The sequence below is a fragment of the Urocitellus parryii genome, chromosome 8 (genome assembly GCF_045843805.1).
Source record: "Urocitellus parryii isolate mUroPar1 chromosome 8, mUroPar1.hap1, whole genome shotgun sequence".
In the NCBI taxonomy this organism is placed as follows: Eukaryota; Metazoa; Chordata; class Mammalia; order Rodentia; family Sciuridae; genus Urocitellus; species Urocitellus parryii.
The window spans coordinates 110,423,250-110,430,183 of record NC_135538.1 but is presented as its reverse complement, the minus strand read 5'-3'; positions in this window follow the sequence as shown (position 1 = coordinate 110,430,183).

Below are 6,934 nucleotides of genomic sequence, written 5' to 3'. Positions count from 1 at the left end.
GCCTCATCCTAATCCGTGCAATCTGCACTGCAGCCCCCAAAGCAGGCATTCCTATGGTCACCCCATTTTACTGATGGGGAAACTGAGGCACAAAGGAGTGAAATCACCTGCCCAGGGACACACAGCTAGAGGGTGGCCATCTGAACCATCCATCCATATGACTATTGCATGCCACCTCTCATGACCACCCTCCTTGCTCACCCAGGTATTCCCGACTCGGAGCAGGCACACAATAAATGAGAGATGTTTTTATCACTGCTATTACTTTAGACCCGGGGCTTTCAGGTGGGCCAAAGCATCCACCAGGTGTAACAGATGAAGCCACTGAACTCAAGAGGGAGCCGGGGCACCTTACAGCAAGCCATGAGCCTTCTGTGGTGGCTTCCTGAGGCTGCCTGAATGAATTGCCACAAGCCAGGGGACTTAAACAGTAGAAAGTTATTCTCTCCTAGTCCTAGAGGTCAGAAGTCTGAAATCAAGGTGTCAGCAGGGTGAGCCTCCCTCTGAAGCTCTAGGGAAGAGTCCTTCCTTGATTCTCCCAACTCCTTGAAATCCTTAGTGTTCCTTGACTTGAAACCACATGGCTCCAATCTCCCTCTCTGTCCACATGGCCATCTCCCAGGGCCTCTCTGGGTCTCCTCCTCCAACACCCCCACCACTCTGTTTTTGTTTTGTTTCTTATAAGGCCACCATCATTGGACTTAGAGCCCACCTTAATTGGGGATGATTTCATCTTGAAACCCTTATTCCAAATAAGATCACATTCCAAGATTCTGGGTAAATTTCACACTTAGGAGCCGCTGTTCGACCACTCCACACTTTCTTGGCTCTGGTTTCTGTTGCTTCAAAAGAGCGAATGGCACTAGAAGTCCCCGTGCTCTCCTGGGTCTGTGAGGAAGACGCGAATTGCAGAACCTCAGCGTCTCAGGCAGGAAGACATGTCCTTAACGGATGACAAACCACATTCACTGCCACAGGCTTCAGTAATGGACAGCCACATTGCACCCCACCCACGCGGGAGGAGCCTCCAGACACAGGTGAGGCCCCCAGAGGAGTGGGGGTGCTGGGGACCTGTCCTCCCTCACAAGCCAGCTGCAGGCTGGGCACGGGCTATGGGGCACGTTGGGGCCAATTGATGTAGCTGTTCTACGCAGAGATGGCAGCCAGACCCCTAGTGTCACAGGAAATAGATAAGGATGCGGGGGCATGGAGGGAACGTGGAAAAGAATGGACTTTGAGGAACTGCTTGGGCTCAGCGCAGGCTGGGCTTTGCCCACCTGCCGGCCCCGCCCACACGCTGGCCCCGCCCACACGCTGGCCCCACCCACAACCTGGCTCCACCCACACGCTGGCCTGGGCTTCTGGCTGAGACAGCAAAGTGTGAGAACTGGCATAACCAGGGCCGGCCTCAGAGGCTGGCGGTGGGAGAAGACTGGGAGCGTGCACAGGTCGGGGGCAAGGAGAGCTTCTACGGGCTGTGCCCGCGGAGGGTTCATCAGCTCTTGGTCCAGGAGGAAGACCACCTGAGGGGATCCCGAGGCTGAGCGCAGGCAGGCCGATTCCTTCCTGGCACTGAGAGGGACTCTCTCCTCACAGCTCTTTTAAAGCAGTATCAATTTTCCTTTAGCTGACACCTCACCCTATGGGCCCTTCCCCTGCTGCAGTTCCAGCGCACCAGGTTTAAAGTACCCCAGGTTTCAGAGTATCTGCGCTAGGGTGATCTGCCTAGAGAGAGCTCCTTACTCTCAGGTTACAGAAGGCCAAGCAAGGGCGCTGGTGATTTGCCCAGGGACACACAGCTAATTAAAGCTGGGGTTTGGAAGAGCAGCCCTGTGAAATCCCAGCCAAGGGTTTTGCTCTGGGGTGACACTGTGACTTTCCTGGTCTCTAGCCACGTGCCTTCCTGGGCTACTTCCACCATTAAAAAAGAAAGAAGGAAAGAAAGAAAGAAAGAAAGAAAGAAAGAAAGAAAGAAAGAAAGAAAGAAAGAAAGAAAGGAAGGAAGGAAGGAAGGAAGGAAGGAAGGAAGGAAGGAAGGAAGGAAGGAAGGAAGGAAGGGAGAAAGAAAGATTCTACCTTATGATTGCATTGGTATAAATGCAACCCTGGCTAGATTAAGAATTAAAATGTGATTCGTCCAGCAGGTTCAACATGGCCTCCCCACCGCATGCCTCCTGACTGGGGATTGAACCCAGGAATACTTTACACTGAGCCCTTATTACTATTATTATTATTTTAAATTTTGAAACAGGGTCTTCCTAAATTGCCCATGCTGGCCTCAAGCTTGCAATCCTCCTGCCTCAGCCTCTGGAGTCATTGAGATTCCAGGAGAGCGCCCCCATGTCCATATGAGTGTGGCTTTTGAGACCCTCTATTAGCCCTGCCCAGGCTACTTCTCTAGGCCTTTGTCAGGCAGGCCCCTCCCTGCCCCATCCATGCCAGAACCCAACCTTGCCAGGAGCTGGGTCATCAAATATTCAGGCCTTTTCCCTTCCCACATCTCCTGCAGCCCCCTGGATGTCCTCTGCTTCCCATCTGCCACTGCATTTTTCCAGATGCATCTCCTTCCTCTGAGTAGCCTTCTTTGACAACACACATCTACATTCCCTTTGTATGGAACCATCCAGAAATCCCGTCTGAATGGGTGTCTCCTCAGTTCAAGGGCAGGGCCATGCTCTCCTGTGCGCATGCGCACAGTGCTCCCACCCACCCTACTGGTTCACAGCAGGGTGCACAAAGCCCTGTTCAGCAAGCCCTGTTCAGCCATAGGCTGGGTGCACTCAAGCGTTTTTAGTTTCTCCTTCCTTGCTTTTTGTCTGGCAAACTTGTATACATCCTTCAAAGCCGCAGCTGAAGCCTCCCGGCTTCTAGAAGCACCCCTTTATCATCTGGACAGTCCGTGTCTGCTTGCCCACTCTCCTCAATTCCCACTGGAATTTGTACTTGGCTGTTTTCCCACGGTGGTGGGGCTTTCCTGATGACAGTAACCAGCCTGGCGGAAGTCCTGTGCCCCACTTCCCGCCCACACTCACTGGGACACTCGTCAGGAGCTGCATCCTCTGGCCTGCCTGGGCTGGGCCCCAAAGGACATCTGAGGCCTGGTGCAAAATCACCTAGACGTTTCTTCTTGCATTCTTCATTAATAAAAATCACCTGTAACTCTTGATTATTGGGGAATAGATTATGTAGGTCAGTGATCCTCCACCTTGGCTGCACGTTAGACTTACAGGGAGCTTGTACAGAATTCCAATTCCTGGCTTCTAGCAGATTAATCTGAAAATGGGACTCATGTCAGTATTTGGGGTATTTTTTCAAAGGCTCTCATGATGTCTCTGTTTTGGCTCATTTCCTAGGTCAAGGGACTTACTCCAAGGCTGGCCAGGCAGAGGCTCATAGCTCTTAGAGCTGATGGCAATCTCAATCGACCATGTGACCTGGCTGCCTGCCTCACATGCATGTGTATGCGTGTGAGAGTGAGTGTGAGTATGTGTGCACACATGCTGTGGGTGGTGTGCCTTCAAAAGGTAATCTCTATGGTCTCTCCTCTCCTAAGAAATATGAAGCCCAGAGAGGTTAAGTGTTTCTCACAAGGACACACAGTGAGTGGATGGTAGAACTGAGTTGTTACAAGTCAGGTTATTTGAATGGAGATGTGGTCATAGGCTGGGAGGGACTGGCACTGGGGGTCAAATAAGGCTTGGGGGATGGCGTGGAGTATATGTCTTCCCAGCACCCACTGGCCTTCCCATCCCAGGGTCTACAGAGTTAACTTCCACTTCCCTCAGAAACAACTCCTTGGCTTTGGCCGAGCCGCCAGCCTTGGGCAGAGCCTGAGATCTCCTCCCAGGACAGAGAGCCCCCCTGGAGCCCAGCACTCTCAGCTCCCAGAACCTTCTGCTCCTGTGCTCCCTGCAAAGCTTCTTCAGGGGCTATGGCAGTGAATCTCCACCCCGTTCCTTAGGGCCCTGGCGCTCTTTTCCAAGCCTGGGAAGGAGAGGTGTTTAATTTATCAGATGACGCCAGAGATGCTGTTTACACGCATGTGGTGGGACACAGGTGGCAAACCGTGAATGTGTAAACCCATTTGCAGCTTCCCCTCCTCCTGCGATCATCAGAGAAGTCTGGGTCACAGGAGCCAAGTGGCAGCGTCAGAGCAGGAAGCCACAGAGATGCGCTGGGGCAGGGGCTGCCAGGCCTTGCCACTGCTCTGCGGGGCCCAGTCCTGCCACCATCCTCCTTCTCCAGGATGGAGTGGCAGGACGTCCTGGTGCCCAGCACACGCCTCCTTCTCCTTTCCCTAAGTCTGAGCCCCCACTCTGTGCCATTATCTTAGTTAACTTGGTCCCTAGGGTAACTCTGGGAGGTTTAATGCTATCATGGGCATACGCAAAGTGATAATAACTAATTGTCACCATCAACACCATCTCCATTGTTAATATGTTTACATACTTATTATGCCAAGGGCTAAGTTCTTTAGACAAACCCATTCATTTAATTCTTGCAAAAGCCCTAAGAATAGGAACAATTACTATCCTTATTTTTACAGGTGGAGGAAAATGAAGAATGAAGAGGTTGAGTAACTTGCCCATCGTCCCACAGCTAGAAAAGGAGATGGTCCCTTCATCTGTTGGAGAGTCAGGAGTGAATAGGATGTGAACACAGCATCAGCCCCCCCAGAGCGGGAGAGTCAGCAGCAAGCCAGGACGTGAGCAAGGGGCTCTGGTGTTCTGAGTTCAGTACTTCCTGCTAGACCTTGTCCGGGACCCTAACACGTGCATGTGTATGCGTGTGAGAGGGAGTGTGAGTATGTGTGCACCCATGCTGTGGGTGGTGTGCCAGAGGCCATGTTCAATCAGTTGATAGGTATCGATACATTAATAGGAACCAGACACGTGTTTGTCACTCCAGCTGCTCACACAGTAGGTGGTGACGACACACCAACAGAGTTAAACTGAATCCAATCCAGTACCCTTCCTATCCTGGGCATCCAGGGACTGGAAATGTAGAAAACTTAGACTCCAAGGAGTCCACAGAGACTCCCAATGATGAGAGGCAGGTTCTGGAATTTTGCCTGAATAAACCAGGTGCCCCATTTTGCCAGGGGGAAAGTGATCCCTCCCCTGTGCCTCAGTTTCCTTGTTGTGAAGGGAGATGCCAATGGTTCTCACCTCTAGGACTAAGGGACATAGAGCTCTTAAGACAACATGTGGCCCTTTAAGTGACATGTCATTACAGTGGATATTAGGTATGCCCTCTGCTCTAGAGCCTGGGAAAGGCCCCTTTCTTTCCTCAAGGGGACAGTGGTGATCCCTGCACTGCCCAGTGGAGGGTGTCAGGCTTCACACCACTGAGCTGTAGTGGCTGCAGGGTGTGGGCCTGCAGGACAGGACACGTGGGTGCCAGCCCCAACTCTGACCTGCACGTCACCCCCACCCCAGGCCTCATGTAAAATGGGGACTGTAGGAGTGACACTCTTTAAGGTTGCTTCTAGCTCTCACTTTCCAGAGTTCCCAGGAGGCTCCTTCTGGCCACTGGTCTTGCTGCGCAGTCTGGAGGACACTCTGGATGGGGCAGGAAGGGCCTCACCCAGTCTCTGCTGCTAAACACAATTAAAGCAAGATCCTCAATGTTGAGGGGAGGAAGCTGGGACCTCGAGCAGGAATCCAACCCAGTTAGTGGCAGGACCAACTTGGGGGTGGGGGCTGCTGGCCCTCGGTCCCCACCCAGGGCCCCCCTGAAGGACCTGGCCTTGGGGGCAGGTTGAAGAAGGTGCCGGGTCCCACTTCTGTAGAAGGTGGAGGCAGGGCCACATCCCTTCTCCAACCTACCGGCAAGGCCCTGTGCTGTGGTGGAACACGTTTTGGAAAATAGTTGGGTATAATTTTGTTTTTTTTTAAAGGACAACTTCTAGGAAATATCAAGGACTCCTGAGAATGGATGTTTGAATGTAGACAAAGATCTACTTCCTTTTTCAGGTCTTCATATGGCAGCCTCATGGTCTAGCAGGAAGGATAAAAGTAAACACTGATTTAGTGCTTGTTGTATACTAGGCTGTGTTCTATGGTGTTGCATATATTAACCCAGTTAGTCTTTTCCCACAGCCCCAGGTTAGTAGTAGTATCCCTGGTTTTCAGATGAGGAAACAGAGACCTAAAAGGCAATTTCATATATCAAAATGCTGGTGATGTGGAGATTTGGTCCCCACCTGTCTGGTCAGGAATTCAAGCTCTTAACCACCATCATGGCTGTCCCATGCCTTAGGGATCACACTTTAGGACCTGAAGCTCCTAGATTTGAATCTTGACTCTGTGACCTGCTTGCTGTGTGACCTTGAGTAAGTCCCTTGCCTTCTATGGTCTTCATATTACTCCCCCTGGAGGTCAGAATAAGATAGTCTACTCTGCAGAGTTATGTTAGAAATCATCAATAGCATGTATCTCATGTGGTGCCTGGTGGGGCACAGGCCCTAATGGTAGTTATTATTTGTGATTTAAAGGATTATCAGACTGCTAACCTGGCACTTAGGTGCAAAACCTAATTACTCTGAAATTCATAGTAAGTAAGATGGAGCCTAAAATAGCATCACCTTTATATTTGCAAGGGAGATTTAAAAAATAATAATAAAAAAGACCCTGGGGTAAATGTCCACAGAGAGTCTGTGCAGAGAACTTGTATGTTAATTGCAAGTGCCATCTAACTGGAGAATGCTACCAGTTGCAAATGGGTCCTGACAAGTGTCTGGGCTATTCTGGAAAGCAGGCCTTGGGAGGGCTTGGACTAGGGAAGCAGAGAGTTCCTGGGTCTGACTCTCATTGAGGCAGACAAGTCCTCCCCTGAGGATCCAAATCAATTGGCTTTGCAGTTGCTTATTTCTTGCCAGGGATGGAAAGCACTTTCCAGAAACTGAGGCTGGCAGTCTGGTGTGCTTGCACAC